General features: G+C 45.5%; 1 protein-coding gene across 7 annotated transcripts in view; it reads left to right on the top strand.

Moving 5' to 3' along the window:
• The window catches only part of PCDH11X (protocadherin 11 X-linked), a 1,521,665-nt gene that overhangs the window by 895,480 nt on the left and 605,142 nt on the right, over window positions 1–21,043 (top strand). The gene's annotated exons all lie outside the window — the stretch shown is intronic.

Here is a 21,043-nt window from a genome sequence, read left to right as displayed (position 1 = left end):
GGACAGGCATTAATAGTGTGAGACGGAGCTGCACAATACAGACAGAGAGACTCAGAGAGACGTCTTCGGCGCTCAGCAGGAGTTAAACGGGAACGGCCAATTTGCATGGGTTCATCTTTAGTTGGTGACAGTTGGTGAGGAGGAGGAGCAGAAGATTTTGGAGCAGATGATCTTCCACGCTCAGTTGCTCTCTCTCTGAAACGTAAATCAACTTTCGTACAAAGTGAGATTAGCTCATCTAACTTGGAGGGTAAGTCTCTGGTAGCTAACTCATCTTTAATACGCTCGGATAAACCATGCCAGAATGCAGCATACAGGGCCTCGTCGTTCCATGCCAGTTCAGATGCCAGGATCTGGAACTGTATAAGATATTGTCCTACAGTGCGTGATCCCTGGCGTAAACGGAGAATCTCAGACGAAGCTGAAGTTACCCAGCCTGGCTCGTCGAAGATGCGCCTCAATGTTGACACGAATGCAGTGTAAGAAGATAGCAGGGTGTCGGACCTCTCCCATAACGGTGATGCCCAGTCAAGGGCTGAGCCACTGAGAAGAGAGATGATGTAGGCAATTTTTGTACGGTCACTGGGAAAATTGCCAGGTTGTAGCTCAAACTGAATCTCACACTGGTTGAGAAATCCCCTGCAGAATCTTGGAGATCCGTCAAATTTTGCTGGCGTTGGAAGATGAAGACGTGGAGCAGAAACGGGTAAGGTGGGTGGGGTTACAGTTGGAGTCACTGTGGTTGGCGCCCCAGATGCGCCTGATCCACGGAGAGTTGTCTGAATCCCATCCAGCCGAGTAGAGAGATACTGGAGACAGCGGATGATGTGGCCCTGTGCAGCCTCCTGATGTTCAAGTCGGGCTGCCAGTTCTTGCATCGGCCTGGCCGCTTGATCCTGGTCTCCGGCTGGATTCATTAGGTCAGTGCTTACTGTCACAACTGAGGGCCTGAGCTGACGGAAGGCATTCTCAGTTGTAGGGGCTGAGGTGTACCGGAACCTGGGAGGTTGTATCAGACCCCTGGACATGTAAGTAACATGAAGAGAAACCGCCCGAAGGCGTGACCACGACAACTTGAGTAAAAGTCAATGATATTTATTTATGACAAACTCCATGCATCACAGTAGCAGTAAAAGAAACATAAAAATCAGCAGAGAAATAATAATACAGTTCCTGGGTACTACAGGGTGGCAGGGGCCACAGAGCTCTGGTGGTATGAGACAGTTCTTATTATCTGCAAGTTGGAAAGTCCTTACCAGGCTCAACTGTAGCAATGAGGAAAGCCCAGGGTCGTACCAGCTGGTGTTCCAGGGAAAGCTGGACTGCTGTAGATAAAATGCTGCTGTGGGTACTGGTTAGAACCAGACAGGTGTTGGCACGGAGTGGATACTGGCTGGAACCAGTTAAATAATAAATAAAGCTTGAGAGCGATGCAATATAGATGAAATGTAGAATTTGAGAGCGGAGAAATAATAATACCGGTGGAGAGTGGTAATCTGCAGAAAGGACACCGGCCCTTTAAGAGAATCTGTACACTGCTGGAAGCTGAGCTGGAAGCAGGTGATGTTGTAGCTGGAAACAGGTGAGTCCAGAATGGATCGGAGAGTCAGGCTACACCGCAGATGGAATGCTGGTGCGGGTCTCTATAGCAGAAGTCTGGAGACAGGAGCTGGAACCTGGAAGACATTCACAGAAGAGAGACAAACTGGAACTAGGTTTGACAACCAAAGCACTGACGCCTTCCTTGCTCAGGCACAGTGTATTTATACCTGCAGCAAGGAAGGGATTGGCTAGGCAATTATGCAGATTATCAATACTGAGAACAGATTGGTGGAAATGATCAGCTGACAGAATCCAAGATGGCTGCGCCCATGCAGACACTTGGAGGGAAGTTTGGTTTGTAATCCATGTGGTAATGAAAACAGTAATGGCGGCGCCGGCCACCGGAGACAGGAGGCGCCAAGCTGACAGGTGCACATCCAACCACGCGGACACAGCGGAGGCCGCGGCTGACGTAATCGCCACTCAGACACTCTGCATGCAGAAGCTCAGGGACGGCGGCGGAGGCCGCGGGAGACGCCATGCCAGGTGTAATATGGCGTTTACTGTGACAGCGTCTCAGAGTGACAGGAGAGGATACAGGAATGTAAACATCAGGATAACAGATGGGATCCGGTCCTGGAGCGCTGAGCCAGCCTTAGGAGGCATCTGATGGGTAAGAAATGGCGTCCAGATACCCGGATCGTGACAATATGTAATGGATGGGTGGAGGGTTTTTTTTTTAGGGGGGGTAGGAGTGTGTGCATGGAAGGGGGGGGCCATAAGGTGAAGGTAGATGTATTTTTTTTATTATTATTATTTATTTATTTTTGGGGGGGGAGGAGAAGCTGGATGGGTGTTTTATTTGTGGTGGGTGGTTGGCAGGTATGGGGTTATGGTGGGTGTGGGATGACCTTAGGGTGTGCGGGGTGTGTAGGAGAGGGGTTTGGGTGGGTGTGAGTGTAAGAAGGTGTGTTGGGGGTGTGTGTGATTTGTGTATGTTATTGTGGTGTGAGGGTGATAGGGGTAGGTGTGAAAGTTGGTGGGTGTTGGTGGAGTACACATGGGGAAGGTGTATTGTCTGTGTTTAGGGTGGGGGTGTAGGGTGCGTGTGTTATGTTAGGAGTGTGCAGGCTGAGTGTGTGTGTGTGTGCGTGTCTGTGTGCAAAAGTATAGTAGACCATGGTATATGTGGGTGTAAGAGGCAGCACCGCAGGCCCCCCCACCCTGAGATGAGTGGGATACAAATACAGTTTATATATAAATTTGTATTATATTTAAATGACTGTATTTTATGTTGGTTACTATGATACTCTATATTGTATGCCAGTCACTATAATGGATTCTGTGTTCTATATAATTTACTCAGATGCTGTCTGTGTTTTTCATATTAGTCACAATGATGCCCTCCGTATATAGGTCACTAGGATGCTCTATTTACTGTATATTTGTCAGGTGGGATCTGTATTGTACATAGGTCACTAGGATATTCTTAGTATTGTATTTAGATTGCTAGGAAGTTCTCTGTATTGTATATAGATCACTAGTATATTCTCTGTATTGTATTTCGGCCACTATGATGCTCTCTCTATGGTATAAAGCTTATTACTGTATAGATGCCACTGGGATGCTCACTGCATTGTACATTACTCACTGAGATGCTATCTGTATTGAATATTGGACACAAGGATGTTTTCTGTATGGCTTATAGGTTATATGGAGACTTCTCTATTGTATTTGGGTTACTAGGGTGCCCTCTTTATTGTACAGATGTGACTATGATGCTTTCTGAATTGTATAGATGCTATTGAAAAGTGGGACTGGTATGTGTTGTACTTGATTATACGTATTTGACGTAACAATTGTTTACAATATTTCGTTGTATTACTTTGGCACGTTTTTTTCGCACCCATTTTATAATGTTCCATACCAGAAATAGGACATTTTTTTTTTTCTTACAATACAAATTGAGGGAATATACAAGGAACAGTGGATAGGAATTAGCAGCATGATGTATTTAATGATTGCTGGTTTAATCAAAATAAATCTTTAAGGGGAAATACGTCTCCTTTGGAAATAAGCTCATTCTTTCAAATTTGCTTTCCCAGAATAGTAACTAGATTAATAACTTCAATTACCACAATACTAAAAAGAGCTTTGGGTATTTTAAAATGCAAATGTGACATTCACACGATACGATCCGTACCATGTAGAATTGAGGAGGATCCCAAGGTGCGGTACTGACCATGTTGGAGAAAGTTCTGTATAATAAATAATCTGCTGTGCACAACTTTGCCTATTGTACAATGTATCAGTTCTTTTCACCTCTAACTTGGTTACATAGCCAGTGACATCACAGCATACGCCATTCCCTAAAAATCATCCAAGAGCCAAGATTAGGGGGTTATGGGACGGAGAAACAACAATGACACTGTGTTGAAAAGACACGCTCGCTTACAGTCAGTAATGCTGTTGTTCAATGGCAAATGACTTAATATATATGTAGAACTAGTTACCAGCCCGTCAAAATGACGGAACAACGTAACAGTAATATCAGCGCCTGCATCTGTGTGCGACCGAATGGAGCAACACTTGAATTGATCCATCGTCCGTCATATAGTGCCTGCCGAGACGCAAAACACTTACATTCCCCCCGTAGAGGTGAGGAGCAGCGTTAGCCTTTTATTATATAGAATATATCATTTTAACTGAATTTCTTAGAATGAATATTAAACGGATCCAGGGGGGGGAAACATACATTAGTGGGGAGCTTTCAGGTAAAACAATGAGGTGCACTTTTAACACTCCATAAATAAAGTCAATGTTTATAAAACTATTTTCTTCAATTACAATTTTAGTGAAGATAAAGGAAGATTGTAAATGCACAAAAAACACATCAATGCAAGAAAATGTTATATAAATTATTTTATCTATAGTATTTTATACCATTTAGTTTTATTATTATTATTATTATTCATTCAAATACAATTGACTTTTTGGTGGTTGTGGTGCTGTGAGACAATGCGGGTATTGTACAAGGTCACAGGAAGTTGAGTTTAAGGATTAAACTGGTGTCTCCTGTTGATATTTCAGTGTTGTTCCTCTGAACACTCGTGATCGGGACACATGACTGGATCCATGAGATATATTGCCATATACCAGGGGCGTAAGTTCAAACCAGTGGCCTGGAGGCGAAATAGATGGTAGTGCCTCCCCAGCCAGCCCCCTTCAGTTTCTCCAGCCAACCCCCTTCAGTTTCCCCAGCCAGCCTCCTTCTCCCTCTTCAGCCAGCACCCTTCTGTCTCTCCAGCCAGCAACCTTCTGTCTCTCCAGCCAGCACCGTTCTGTGTCTCTCAAGCCAACCTGTCTCCCCATCTAGCACCCTTCTGTGTCTCTCAAGCCAACCCAGCTCTCCAGCCAGCACCCTTCTGTGTATCTCAAGCCAACCCATCTCCCCAGCCAGCACCCTTCGGTCTCTCTCAAGCCAACCTAACTCCCTAGCCAGCACCCTTCTGTGTCTCTCAAGCCAGCCTGTCTTCCCAGCCGGCAACCTTTTGTTTCTCCAGCCAGAGTGTCTCATCATCCAGCCCATTTCCTGTCTCCAGCCCATCTCACCAGCCAGCATCCTTCTCTGTCTCCATCCAGCCCCTGTCTCCTCAGCCAGCACCCTTCTGTGTCTCCATCCAGCATCCTTCTGTGTCATCATCCAGCCCTTGTCTCCTCAGCCAGAACCCTTCTGTCTCTCCAGCCAGCATCCTTCTGTGTCTCCATCCAGCCTTTGTCTCCTCAGCCAGAACCCTTCTGTATCTCCAGCCAGCATCCTTCTGTGTCTCCATCCAGCCCCTGTCTCCCCAGCCAGCACCCTTCTGTTTCTTCAGCCGGCCCTTTCTCCTCAGCCAGCCTCCGTCTGTCTCTCCAGCCAGCTTCCCTGTCTCCTCCGTCAACTTGCCTCCCCAGCCAGTCGTCTTCTTCCTCTCCAGCTAGCCCCCGCATCAAGCCCCTTGTAGCCCACACTCACCTACCTTGTCTTCTGGGTGGCTGCTCCTCTGTCAGCAGTGGGGATGGCTCCTCTGGCACGCGGTGTCACAAAAATGACATACTGTAGAGGCAGTAGTCTAAGTGGGAATGTAGAAGTGGTGAAATTAAATCTGGAGTGAATGTTCATATTCCTGGGGCCACATAGACCCCAGAAGCTTTATAAATTTTAGTAGCAGGATATTAACTTTAGATGCACATGCTATATTATAATATATAACATTAAATGGTGCAAGTCTATCACTCTGTGTTCCTGCTACTCTCCTGTATCCTGAGACCTTTTCCTTGTGTCTCATGTCACTTCACTGCTCCTCAATCAGTTGTACATCTCTATCATGTTTTCTTTGTGTACTTATATTTTTCATTATAGTTTTTATGTCCTTTCAAATTTCCATGTCAATTGTATCCTAAAAGACAAAGGGTGTGGATCATATGGTCGACAGTCACTAGGTCGACCGTTATTAGGCCGACCACTATTGGTCAACAGTGACTAGGTCGACACCTGAAATAGGTCGGCATGGTCATTCGGTCAACATGAACACGGCCGACATGGAGAAGGTCAACATGAGGTTTTTTTAAAAAAATTGGTGTCGTTTTCTTCGTAAAGTGACCTGGAACCTCAATTAGTGCACCTTATCCCCTCGCCGTGCTTCGGGCAAGGTGCCTCTCTCCACCACCGCTGTGATCGGCACAGGTTACTATTCCCAATCGTAGTCCACATGGATCGTAAAGTATGAAAAACTTCAAAAAAATAAAAAAAAGTTAAAAACTCATGTCAAGCCTTTTCCATGTCGACCTAATGCATGTCGACCAAAAGTGGTCGACCTAATGAGTGTCAACCTAAGTGCAGTCGACCTAAAGACCGGATCCCGATGACAATAATAGTGTACTGTATTATAGTGTTAGTGTTTTATTATTATTCGTCATAGTGCCAATTCCAACTTAGGTGAACAGTGTATGTTGAGCAGAAACCAAACCATGATAGCATGATAGCCAGATGTACCAACAGGATTATATGGACCATTAACTAGGTGCCCTCCTCCAAAGATGTTGGTGTATAAAAGTCAGGTATAAGTGGCGCAAAAGTAGGTTGAGTTCAGCCAAACCCCATTGTGATAATGTAATGTAGGGTAAAGAATGGAAGTTAGGAACATGATGTCCAGTTCCCATTACAGAATGGTAACACATAGATGACTACTTGTTCTTTGGTGAGACCAAGCAAACAGTCAAGTCTTCTACTGGAGTGTTAGTCCTGGTCGGTGTGCCAACTTCAGTGATCTGGAAGCCCAATTCACTGTGCATCCTTGGTCTCCATGGTCAAAGTTATACACATCTCTGGTACGGGATCCTCAAGGACAAACGTATTGAATAAAAGAAACCGTGGTGATATGTATGGGTGGCTTCATTATAAAGTATGACATCCCTGAGTGTAATTTAAGCTGCATTGTCTTAAAATATCTAACGTTAACTCCACCTTGCCTGTGATACACCATAAGGACTAATGGTGCTCGAGCTCATTTTTCATATGTTTTGGCAGTCGAGAAAAAAATGTACTTCTGCTATAGAATGAAATAATGGGAAGAGAGCTGAATTTCCTGGTAAAAACAGAAATTAATTAACTGAATGTTTCTGCTTTATCACATGCTAATGACTAAATGCCCTAAGGATATGTCTTCTTAAATTATACTTAATGTCCATTTTCAGTTTAGTGTCCCTGGTACGGCTTGCACTGCGGAGGAGATGACAACGTACTGGGTGAAGATTTATTGAATGTCACACACTCAATATCCACATGTATAGGGAGAACTGCGACCTACTATGCGATGTGAGCGGCAATATGACACAACAGTGACTTATCCCATCATCTTACGTATGACCGTACATCTCTTGTTGACATAATTCAGTTGTTATGGCAGGTTACCTCAAAGATAAAGACACTTATTCACTAAATCCATTTTAATACAAAAAGAAAAAAGAGAAATTTTTACCCCAAAAATCTATTTCGAGACCCTGATTACACACTGAGCTACCAACAACAAGCAGCATGTTGTAACACTGTTTCTATCTACATGTGACGTCGGCAGTGCGTAGCCCGTGAAGTACGTCACGTGTCGTGCACTGGCTGGGTGGGTATACACGGTGAGCGATAGGCCGTCTGCACAGACATCACTCGTTGCTGTGATGGGTAAAAAGGGCGATTTATCGGAGTTGCATAAAGGGAGGATTATTCGCTTTCGGACCAAGGGTGGCATTATTTCTGACACAGAGCAGTTTGTATACTGTTGGCGTGCTGCTGCGGTGAAGGTGTATGGTGACTGGACAAATGGCACCATTGTCAATAACCAACGTGGAAGCTGCGGAGCACCACGTGCCATTGATGTGAGAGGTGAACGTCGGCTACGAAGGTGCATGAGGGCCGACTGACAAGCTACAGTGGAGCAGCTCACCATCATAATGACCCTTGGGGCTACCAGACGTGTGTCTAACATGACAGTTCAGCCCGTCTCGCTGCTGTCCGTGCGCACGCAGCGGTTACTCCGGCTATTAGCTGGTGATCAAAATAAAGTGACTCCACCGTGTAATTTGTGCTACAGGAACGTTTGAAGACATTACAGTATGTTACAAAATTGATGTCTCTAAACGTTTGCTGAGTTAAATGCACTTCAATACTTCTATGAATATGTGCATTTTATTATGCTGGTAAGTCACCAGTGTTGCATTAAATGCCAGTTGGTGTCACCGCATGTCAAACACAATAGTATGTGAAATATATTCTTAGCAAGGGCTTGCAGCTATGGCCGGGAGGATCAGTGTAGTGTCTGCCAGAATACCAGTAGACAAATGAGGCTGCAACGCAATATCTCCCGATTATATGCGCAAATACCAAGTGTAACTGCAGCCAATTAGCTGTATTGCTATTTTCGTGATTTAGAGAATAATGAGTTAAGAAGTTTAACAAAACAACCAATCATCATCTACCTACCATTTGATAAAATGTAATTGCTGCATTCTAACTAGAATCTGATTGGTTGCTATTCTCAAATTGCCCATTTCTCCATTCTTTATAAAGTTTGATACATTTAGCCTTCTATAACTTTTATGAGGATAATATTTAGGCTAGAGATGTGCGGCTGGCACTTTCTGTGTTTTGTGTTTTGGTTCTAATTCCACTTTCATGTTTTGGTTTTGGCTTGGTTTTGCCAAAACCACCCTTTCGGGTTTTGGTTTTGGATCTGGATGATTTTTGAAAAAAATATAAAAAACGCTAAAATCACAGAATTTGGGGAACATTTTGCTCCTACTGTATTATTAACCTCAATAATAGTTATGAGGGCTTCCATCGTCATGTGAAGCTGAACCACTAGTCATGAACATAGGCCAGGGCCTTAGCCGTTCCTCGCCACTCCGTGCCGTAAATGGCATATTGGCAAGTTTACGTTTCTCCTCAGACCATTTAAATTTCTTTTTTTGGGTCTTTTTACTGAACTTTGGCTTTTTGGATTTTACATGCCCTCTACTATCACATTGGGCATCGGCCTTGGCAGACGACGATGGCATTTCATTGTCTATGTCATGGCTAGTGGCAGCAGCTTCAGCACTAGGAGGAAGTGGTTCTTAATCTTTCCCTATTTTATCCTCCAAATGTTTGTTCTCTATTATTTTTCTGGAGTTATATAACACAATATGCGGCACAGGACTGACTGATGGCTGATGGCCAGGACACTACCACTGGTCTGATGCAGCACAACACAGCAACACTGTAAGGGACTTATTATACAGCAGTACTGGACATATGGCAGCAGAGGACACCACCACTGTGACTGGACAGGTTCAGCACAAGCCACGGACACTGAGAGAACGTAGACACGTCCTCTCTGTACACTCTCCAATGCCGGAGTGCAAATGGCGGGGATGCGCGGCTTCTTATATGGAATCCAAATCCCGCGAGAATCCGACAGCGGGATGATGACGTTTTGCCTTGTTCGGGTTTCCGAGTCAAGTGGGAAAACCCGAGCCGGGCTCGGAACCGGGTTCAGAGCGTTAAGTTTGGTACGGTTCGGTTCTCTGAGAACCGAACCCGCTCATCTCTAATTTAGGCTGTTTTTGCAGTGGCTGCCCACACCTCTACTCATAGTTCAACCTTATGTGTCACATCTGGCCCTCCTGGTACCTATATAGAGGAGAATTAGAGAAACCACTTAGGCAAATTATAGGTAACTAATACACCCTACTAAACAGTAGCATAAATGGACTATACCAGAAGAATTACCACCCAGTCCTATAACTCATCAGCGCCTACTTACAGTCACTTTGAGAACTGCTGAACAACGCATTTCACTCTCATACCCATTGGCAATAAGCAGCAAAGTCTATGGAGGCTTCCTGATCATGTTGAAGCCAAACCACCTTGCTCTGTGTCTTAGTTGGGCTGATCCTTGTCATCCTACGTCTTGTCCAACCATCACCCCTCATCGGCCATGACCAGGTTACATCCAACAACTGGCCACCAACTACGCTTTCCAAACCCTCCTATTCTCCCTATGATGAGCTGTCCCAGAGACCTCCCCCATCCTTGACCTCGTTGTGATCGCCTCATTCTTCTGGCACCAGTGTATCTGCCTGGAACTGGTACCACGCAGCAAGGATGCCCATTGGATACATGAAAATGCATCCCTAAAGAAGAAAGGAACATCACAACAGCAGTGGTGGTGACCCGATATGGCAATATAAACAATTACATATAAGATTATACAATACATTACTATACATACATATTTGACAGTCTGCTGAAAATGGGGTGTCCTGCGAGCCCACATTTATTCCCATTACCTGGCACCCCTGAGCTCCACACAGCTTTTATTCAATTTGTTGATGCGTTTTTGTTGACTTAATTACCGGTAATTTATATCTACAGCAATCATCTCAACAAATATTTTGTTCTTTTAAACAGCTTTCAAAAGCCAAATTCCCTTTTTGGATTGGGAGTAGAAGCCTATGTATGACCCAAAAGAAATACAAACTAGGCATGTTTACACTGGAAAAGAGGAGACTAAGAGGGGACATGATCAACATCTACAAATATATAAGGGGACAATACACAGTGCTTGCGCGGGACCTGTTTTTGGTTAGATCAACAGAGGACTCGTGGACACTCGCTCAGGTTAGAAGAGAGGAGAAGATACGGCAAAAAGTATTTTTCACGGTAAGGACAATACGTGTTTGGAATTCCCTGCCTGAGGGAGTTGTAATGGTGGACTCAGTCAACACCTTTAAGAATGGGTTAGATAAATTCCTAATGGATAAGGATATCCAGGGTTATGGTGCATAGTGACTATAGCACTATAGTTACTATAAAAAGAGGGATAAAACGCGACAGCTGACATCAGCATCAGACAAAATTTTAGACCATTAGTCCAGACAATCGTCTTTTTTCAACCTTAGATACTAAGTTACTAAAAGAAAGGATTTTACAATTTTTGGTGACCCTCCCCAATAATAACACCACTTTTAGGTACAGTGATCTAACTGACCTAAATTTTAATTTAACAAGAATATTGATATACAGTGGGATCCGGTCTGAAGATCGACAGTGTCTAGGTCGACAATGTTTAGGTCGACCACTATAGGTCGACAGTCACTAGGTCGACATGGATGGAAGGTCGACAGGGTTTCTAGGTCGACATGTGCTAGGTCGACAGGTCTAAAGGTCGACATGAGTTTTTCACATTTTTTTTTTTTGGATTTTTTCACACTTAACGATCCACGTGGACTACGATTGGAACGGTAAAGTGTGCCGAGCGAAGCGGTAGCGGAGCGAAGGCACCATGCCCGAAGCATGGCGAGTGAAGCGAGCCATGCAAGGGGACGCGGTGCACTAATTTGGGATCCCGGTCACTCTACGAAGAAAACAACACAAAAAAAAAAATTCCTCATGTCGACCTTTAGACCTGTCGACCTAGCACATGTCGACCTAGAAACCCTGTCGACCTTCCATCCATGTCGACCTAGTGACTGTCGACCTATAGTGGTCGACCTAAACATTGTCGACCTAGATACTGTCGATAAAACGAACCACACCCATATACAGTATAGTAGAATATATTGTATGGAAAAATATAAATAGAGAATAATCACCTTAGATATTATCCTACAAGAATATTTAAACTAACACTACAAAGAACGCGTAATATCGGCTTCTGAGGTTCGTCAAGGAAAGCAAATGATTTACTAATAAAACGACTCATGAGCTACATTCCATGTCATCACAATAACCGCTTGTGCCGTCTTGTACTGACATTTCTTTATGCTGCAACTAAACAAAGTTAGGGTAGTGCAACCTCATGGGGCCTGAGGTTTTTTTTAAGTTTTTCTTTTTGTTTAATGTTGTTTTATTTATTTTTTAAAAACCCTTTCTGCTCACAGCTGAGCCGCCACTTATTTCACTTCATTTTGAAGTTATTTGAACGTAGAACAAACAAGGGAAAGAGACGGTAATGGTCGTCTGCAAGGGGATTTATTGAGGAAATCTGTTGTGCCTTTTTTAATTCTGAAAAGAAATCCAGGGAGACGGCCTTGTTTTCATTCGTTCTCTTTGAGATGAAGCATCTTGCCCTGATCGCTTACCTGCAAAGTCACGAAAACTCTCTTCCCAGCAACTTTACGGATAAAAGGAGCGTTTGTACAGTAGGTTGAACAGTGCGTGAACTTGAGAAAAGTTTTTTTATTGTAGGCTGTGAGTTGGTGTAATTCCTGATTTCCAAAGCCGGTTTTGGCATCCGCATAGTACGATTTAAACACATAATTTAATCTTTGTCTCTGTTGTATAAACAGCGAGGATGTTTAGCCAATAAAACCCTACTAGAGGGCGGTTTTTTCGCCCTTAAAGAAAGCAATTTGCAACATACAGTATAATTTAGCCAAAATTCACATGAGTCATAAATAATTATTTAGACACCTCTGCAAAGTACGTAGGCTCCTTCCAATTCTCCGACAAGGTGAAACTAAGTTTCTAGCTGCAGAACGCTCTCGCCTTGATTATTAAGGAAAGTTATTTACATGTTTTGCTTGAATGCCTTTTAAAGCCAATTTTAAATGAGTGAAACTTTCCCTGCACACAAACGTCGAGAGCCTGATTTAAAGTTAAATTAAAAATACAAAACTTGCAAAAGCGTTTCCGTGCTCTCAGGTGGTGTAGGCAGCCCCGCCCTTGAAGTGATGTCACATAAGGGGTGGGGCAAGTAAAGAGATGTCTGGGCGGTCCTATACACACTACAGGGTTTAGGTTCAGAGTATCTTCTGCTCAGCACTGAAGTTGTGCTACAGACCCGCAGGTTGCTGTGTCATGCACTCTGCTTGCCTGATTAAGGGCTGTGGCACAGATAGGGTGCAGGCTTGCAGCCCCCAGGGCCTTGCCCCCTAGGTGACTGTGCCACTCTTACACCGCTCCCTATGGCCCTGAGTGCAGGGATGCACACCCAATTGCCTCTGGCTAAACCACACAACCCTTGAGCATACCCTTAATCCAGCCCTGATAGCTTGTGCGGGTTCTATTCCTCAAAACAGGGGGCAGTGTTGTCCCAGTTATGAAGGTGTGACGGGTCCAGGATCTCTGTCATTGTACACAGACTTCCAGAACCTCGTTGTCCGTATCCTACGGCCAGCCTGCGCAAACTTCAGCTTACGCAGGCTGGCTGGTACCTGTAACCATCATGAATAGCGACCGATAGTCGCGATAGTGATCCGGTGACGGGGCGTGGCTGAGCCAAATGCGTCATTAGGCCCCACCCACTCATCGGGAAAAGTCCACGATTGGGCATGATATGCATAGGGGCGGGGCGAAAAGTGTGCAATTAGCCCCGCCCCCTCCACCGGTTCCGTTATTTTGACTGATTTTTCTCCCCATACTGCCCACTTCACTAGGAAGTGGGCAGAATGCAGGAGGGGTGCCCCACTCTTCTAGGGCTGCGGGGACTACCAGAGAAACCAAGCGTCTCCCGCAGAATCCGGGAGAGTAGGTAAGTATGGTCTATCTCCTACACACGCCTCCTGCTGCGTTCAAACTTAAATTATATGGAATTGCACAGCGGCATCCTTGCGGCTGTGCAATTTCATTAAGCATTAATCAGGAGCTTTACGTCATGTGCAAAATTATGCGTGGACGCATTTGCATCTAACTCTTAACAACCATGGTCCCCTGACAAGTCACAGAACAGGAGAATGCAACAGAACCCCTTTGTCTTTACAAATCACATTGCTAAATAAATTGTCTTATGCTGCTAACAGGCTTTAAACTATAAAGAAGATAAAACGATATACACACAATACAATTGTAATAAAAATATCTTGAAGCAATGTTTACCCTGTACATCGTATTAAAACGTCATCATGTTTAAGCAAAAATTCAGACGCAGCATATGTCTTCCATTTCTATATGTTATGTACCAAAATATTAAGCATTTGATTCTGGTCATAAAACAAAGGAACTTAATCATTAAAGATTTTTCATTGCTGTGTTCTGGGAATCATCAAGTCCAGAATGGAACATCTGGAATGTAGCATTATTTGTGTGTAATCATTGTGAAGCCACGCCATTAAATAATATCCTGTATGTAACACAGATGTTGTCTAAGTGAGACCTGGGCTAGTAGATCCAGATGAGGGGGTGCCGGGGTGGAGACCACCCTTTCCGCTGCATCCAATGGTTCAGACCCAAGTTCAGGAACTGAGTAATAGACTTGTATTGTAGTTACACAACAGCTGTTACAGTGACATGTGTTTGCTGTCTGTTGTACAATAGTCTGTACCAATAGCAATAAACAACAAGCTAGAAAATAACCCCCCCCCCCAATAAAAAAAAAAAAAAGCATTTAATTTCATTTGTTTATGTGATTTGAAGCATATTGTTGGCACAAATGGGATTGCATATTGTATGTTGTTTGTTAATTGAGTTTTCCACTGAAGAACTCTATTGTCACAACATTATAAATAAGTTTTTATTTTGGCAGGAAGACATCAGTTCTTTATACTGTACAAGGAATCCGTGTCTCGTACGTTCCGTTCTTCAGAATGAGGTTTATTGTAACTTGCACGCCAAGGGTCTTCACTCAGCTTCCACGTGAGGGGGGTGGGGGGCGAGGAGGCGGGGGGTGGAATGAACACTCCCTATATGTGATGCCAGGAGTTTTTTACTTCACTTGTAGTGTACGCTCAGTAACAGTAACTAATACCCAATACATAGGTGAACCATGAGGTGCTTGCCTTAGCATTAAGGGGGGTGCTCATTTGTAGGCAGTCCCCCTCCTGAGTCCCCATATGGCAAACGGGAAGCAGTTAGCTTTCCGACGGACGCGATACCAGTGGTCGATATACCGACACCGGGATCCCAAAGGAGGACGCAATGCTGGGATACATCTACATACCGACGCCGCTCGGGATGCCGGCGTCACATTACCAACTGCCGGCATCCCTATCGTCCAGATAGCGGGACATCCTGCTGCGTGCGGGGGGTGGGGTGGGGAGGTTAGGTTTAGGCAGGAGAAGAGCGGATATGGTGCAGGGCCGGGAAGGTTAAGATTAGGTACCGGGGAGGGAGTGTTAGGTTCAGGCACTTAGCAGGAGAGGTTAGGGTTAGGCATCCAGTGGGAAGGGTTAGGCACCCACAAGGGAGGGTTAGGGTAGGGGGCAGAGGAGGATTAGAGGGCTTACTGGGGGGCTGTCAGGATTTTGATGGACGTGATGCCGCTGTCGGTATTCCGATCGCCGTCATCCCATCCATCGGGAAATCACACTGAACCTTGGCAGACATGGGCCTAGGTGGACAATGGTTAGGGGGCACAGAAGAGACTGAATGAGCAGCAGAATATCACTCACCCCGTGTTCTTCATACCAGCACCGTGACATGTTTGTGACTGTTTTATCGTTTTTGATGACAATGCTAATAGCTATTGTAATTACACAGTCAATTGTAAGCACCTTAAGCTGCGTCGGCGCTACTCTCCAGCAAAGAGGAAAGACACGCCATAGTGAGCAGGGGGGCTTTAAATGCTCCCTTAGGCTCTTTTGTCAATGTAACATCCTCCACCCTCCTTCTCTTCCATTTTACATATTTATATATTTTATAGCTCACAGATTCCTCAGCGCTGTACATGAAAATAATCCCATGACATGCTAAGTGTGCTGTGACCCTTTATTGGCAGCCAGACAATGTGGCAAATATAATTGTAGTTGCAGGAACCCGCATGTTTGCAGGGATTTAGCAACAAGATTTAAAACAACAATCATTTAAAAGGCAAAACCATGTAGCTCTCTGCACATGTTACATCCGCCCCACCTGCAGTGCAGCATGGTTCTGCCCAATTGCTAACTTTTTTGGTTTGCTAACAATCCTGGATAATCCCCTTTGTCCTTTGCCCTACAAAGTGTGGCTTTTTTTTTTTTTTTTTTTTTTTTGGGGGGTGTTATGAAAATACTGAGCGCCGTTGTATGGCTGAGAGCGACACTATAATAGTGAAAAGGCTGATTGTGCTGAGGAATGCAGCGACGGGCTGAGCTGTCAGTGTAACTGACACAAGCGGCAGATGTCGGAGCGCTGACACTTTGTATTCCCTCTAAATTATTACAACAAATTAACATCAGAGCCTTTGTTCTCCCGTTGTATCAAATGTAATGTCCGCATGCAAATGGGATCTCAAAGTCCCGTTACATAATTGAGGCTAATGTTGGCTTTCGAAAAGGAAAAAATACATTTTGAGAACGCTGCAATGTAGGTTATAATACGTTTCATGTGTCAATTATACATCAAGTTATTACGTTTATAACATGGCTCAGTGTAATACAATGTACCCAAAGAAAAGGAACACAGTAAATGTGCGACACTGGCAGGAAAGTGGATCCTTTTCTTTATGCATTTCACTTATAGACTTATGAGACATCCTGGCCCATTCTACCACATCAAAAGAGGGAGGGGGGGGGGCTTCTGGTTGCCCGGAAAGACCCCCTCCACATGGTCAGCGGCTCAAATTATGACTACAATAGCAATAGTATATAATACGCCTAGAGCTGCTGTCACAACATGCAGTGTAAGGAACAGAGCAGAGCTGCTGCATACTTCTAGCAAGTTAAGATACTGTATATGTGTGGATCTGATTGCTCAGTCAGTGCGCTGGACCAGAGAGCAGCTGCCAAGAAGAAGTGATAGGCTCCTTACCATGAGGTGGGAGAATGTGTGCATAGAAAGTACAATTCTGTTGGTTTACATTATTCTGTATTTCATTATAATGGGATGTTTAACCTTTTCCCGACCACTTTACTATTTATATTAGTTAATTATGTTTGATACAGCCTGTACTAGAGATCGTCTATAGTGGTAATTATTCATACTGTATCCAGTGTATAAGAACACCAATGTGTACATACTGTATATGTCTATGGTTGGTACTTGACTCTTCTATCACTGCCCCAGACTCCCGCACTTGCCCCAATGTTCTGCAGAGTGGCAGATTGTGGACTGCATTTGGATACCCCCCTCTAGAAATCCTGCGTTTGCACCTGTCTAAGTCTAGGCTGTCTGTGACAGGGGCAGTGCCATGATGAGGGGAATGGAGGCAGCAGGAAGCCACAGACTGAGAGTTATATAGTGTGAGGAGCAGGGTCCCCAGCAGCACAGAGTATATCAGGAGATGAGGGATGTGTCAGTGAGGACAGGGCTGCATGTGACAGGGGCAGTGACATGATGTGAGGAGGGGAATGGAGGCAGCAGGAAGCAACAGACTGAGAGTTATATAGTGTGAGGAGCAGGGTCTCCAGCAGCACAGAGTATATCAGGAGATGAGTCAGTGAGGACAGGGCTGCATGTGACAGGGGCAGTGACATGATGTGAGGAGGGGAATGGAGGCAGCAGGAAGCCACAGACTGAGAGTTATATAGTGGAAGGAGCAGGGTCCCCAGCAGCACAGAGTATATCAGGAGATGAGTGATGTGTCAGTGAGGACAGGGCTGCATGTGACAGGGGCAGTGACATGATGTGAGGAGGGGAATGGAGGCAGCAGGAAGCCACAGACTGAGAGTTATATAGTGGAAGGAGCAGGGTCCCCAGCAGCACAGAGTATATCAGGAGATGAGTGATGTGTCAGTGAGGACAGGGCTGCATGTGACAGGGGCAGGGACATGATGTGAGGAGGGGAATGGAGGCAGCAGGAAGTCACAGCCTAAGAGTTATATAGTGTAAGGAACAGGGTCCCCAGCAGCACAGAGTATATCAGGAGATGAGTGATGTGTCAGTGAGGACAGGGCTGCATGTGACAGGGGCAGTGACATGATGTGAGGAGGGGAATGGGGGCAGCAGGAAGCCACAGACTGAGAGTTATATAGTGTGAGGAGCAGGGTCCCCAGCAGCACAGAGTATATCAGGAGATGAGGGATGCGTCAGTGAGGACAGGGCTGCATGTGACAGGGGCAGTGACATGATGTGAGGAGGGGAATGGAGGCAGCAGGAAGCCACAGACTGAGAGTTATATAGTGTGAGGAGCAGGGTCTCCAGCAGCACAGAGTATATCAGGAGATGAGTGATGTGTCAGTGAGGACAGGGCTGCATGTGACAGGGGCAGGGACATGATGTGAGGAGGGGAATGGAGGCAGCAGGAAGTCACAGCCTAAGAGTTATATAGTGTAAGGAACAGGGTCCCCAGCAGCACAGAGTATATCAGGAGATGAGTGATGTGTCAGTGAGGACAGGGCTGCATGTGACAGGGGCAGTGACATGATGTGAGGAGGGGAATGGAGGCAGCAGGAAGTCACAGACTGAGAGTTATATAGTGGGAGGAGCAGGGTCCCCAGCAGCACAGAGTATATCAGGAGATGAGTGATGTGTCAGTGAGGACAGGGCTGCATGTGACCGGGGCAGTGACATGATGTGAGGAGAGGAATGGAGGCAGCAGGAAGCCACAGACTGAGAGTTATATAGTGGAAGGAGCAGAGTCTCCAGCAGCACAGAGTATATCAGGAGATGAGTGATGTGTCAGTGAGGACAGGGCTGCATGTGACAGGGGCAGTGACATGATGTGAGGAGGGGAATGGAGGCAGCAGGAAGTCACAGACTGAGAGTTATATAGTGGGAGGAGCAGGGTCCCCAGCAGCACAGAGTATATCAGGAGATGGGTGATGTGTCAGTGAGGACAGGGCTGCATGTGACAGGGGCAGTGACATGATGTGAGGAGGGGAATGGAGGCAGCAGGAAGCCACAGACTGAGAGTTATATAGTGGGAGGAGCAGGGTCCCCAGCAGCACAGAGTATATCAGGAGATGAGGGATGTGTCAGTGAGGACAGGGCTGCATGTGACAGGGGCAGTGACATGATGTGAGGAGGGGAATGGAGGCAGCAGGAAGCCACAGACTGAGAGTTATATAGTGGAAGGAGCAGGGTCCCCAGCAGCACAGAGTATATCAGGAGATGAGTGATGTGTCAGTGAGGACAGGGCTGCATGTGACAGGGGCAGTGACATGATGTGAGGAGGGGAATGGAGGCAGCAGGAAGCCACAGACTGAGAGTTATATAGTGGGAGGAGCAGGGTCCCCAGCAGCACAGAGTATATCAGGAGATGAGTGATGTGTCAGTGAGGACAGGGCTGCATGTGACAGGGGCAGTGACATGATGTGAGGAGGGGAATGGAGGCAGCAGGAAGCCACAGACTGGGAGTTATATAGTGGGAGGAGCAGGGTCCCCAGCAGCACAGAGTATATCGGGAGATGAGTGATGTGTCAGTGAGGACAGGGCTGCATGTGACATGGGCAGTCACATGATGTGAGGAGGGGAATGGAGGCAGCAGGAAGCCACAGACTGAGAGTTATATAGTGGGAGGAGCAGGGTCCCCAGCAGCACAGAGTATATCAGGAGATGAGTGATGTGTCAGTGAGGACAGGGCTGCATGTGACCGGGGCAGTGACATGATGTAAGGAGAGGAATGGAGGCAGCAGGAAGCCACAGACTGAGAGTTATATAGTGGAAGGAGCAGAGTCCCCAGCAGCACAGAGTATATCAGGAGATGAGTGATGTGTCAGTGAGGACAGGGCTGCATGTGACAGGGGCAGTGACATGATGTGAGGAGGGGAATGGAGGCAGCAGGAAGCCACAGACTGAGAGTTATATAGTGGGAGGAGCAGGGTCACCAGCAGCACAGAGTATATCAGTAAAGGGCTGTATGTGATAGGAGCAGTGACATGAGGCAGGCATTCCCAGCCACGGTCCTCAGGGCACACTAACAGTGCAGGTTTTAGTGATATCCAGGCTTCAGCACAGGTGACTTAATTAGTAGCTCAGTTAATTTGATTTAACCATCAGTGCTGCAGCCTGGATATCACTAAAACCTGCACTGCTAGTGTGCCTTGAGGACCGTGGTTGGGAAAGACTGACATGAGGTTTAGAGGGGAATGGAGGCAGCAGTGTTGACTCATTGACAAAATGCTGACATTGTAAATATCGACAGACAGAATGGAGACAGTTGACATTTGGGTTATGCTGTGGGTTAGCCATAGAATTCACAAAACCAATGTCTGCTTTACTCACTGAGGGTTAGTGGGTGCTTGGAATAAACCTTCAGCTGGTGCAGTGGATTGTATAAAACAATGTAATAATCACAGAAACAATATAACAGACATGGAAGGACTTTTTCTGGCCATAAATCTGCATTATCCGCATTTCAAGGATTATTTTCCAGCTCTTAGTGCATACGATAAAATGGACTTTAAGGTGTTTTTAATCCGTGTTTGTTTTTTGTCTCAGACTTGGTAGCGCAAGGCCTCTAGAACTTTCTCTGGGTGGATTCCTCTCTGCCATGTCTGCAGCTGAAATAAAAACAAGCGTTTATTTGCCACTTATTGTCTTGTTCACTAAATAGTCTGTGACCCCGGGGGGAGAACGCTCTGTATGCGGTTTTGTTTGTAATAAAAAAATATATTGTAATATGTGGTGACAGGTATCGCATTGGCGCTGAGCACAATGCACCTAATGCAAACAAAGGCGATTCAGAGGCAACCTTCAGGCATATTATATATACTGAGTGTTCAGTGTCGCTCTGTGTTAGTGCCCGGGGCCCGTTACACTTATTTTGCTCGTAGCGATGGCACCACTTAGTGTCATTGACTGTTTATCTTGTAATTCATTTTTTGTTGTTGTTACAAGGTTACTGTTTATGCGCTTTCAGACAAAAGCCTATATGTATCCATCTGTATGAAATCATTTCACCGACTGCAGGACAAGAAGCTTTGTCCTGTATACTCACAGCGATAAAATTACAGCAATTTACTAGTCAAGTGCTGTTCCTGGAAATCTATGGCTTCATACGTCATCCGATCATAATACCAGGGACACAGGAAACAGGAGGGGGGGGGGGGATTTGGGCCCATGCAAGCCTTGGGGGCCCAGTAGTTGGACATTTTAATAGAGGGAGATGAAGTACCAATGCTCTTGCCTAAC

This window comes from Pseudophryne corroboree, chromosome 8, assembly GCF_028390025.1.
Source record: "Pseudophryne corroboree isolate aPseCor3 chromosome 8, aPseCor3.hap2, whole genome shotgun sequence".
NCBI lineage: Eukaryota > Metazoa > Chordata > Amphibia > Anura > Myobatrachidae > Pseudophryne > Pseudophryne corroboree.
This window is presented reverse-complemented; position numbering and strand designations above follow the sequence as displayed.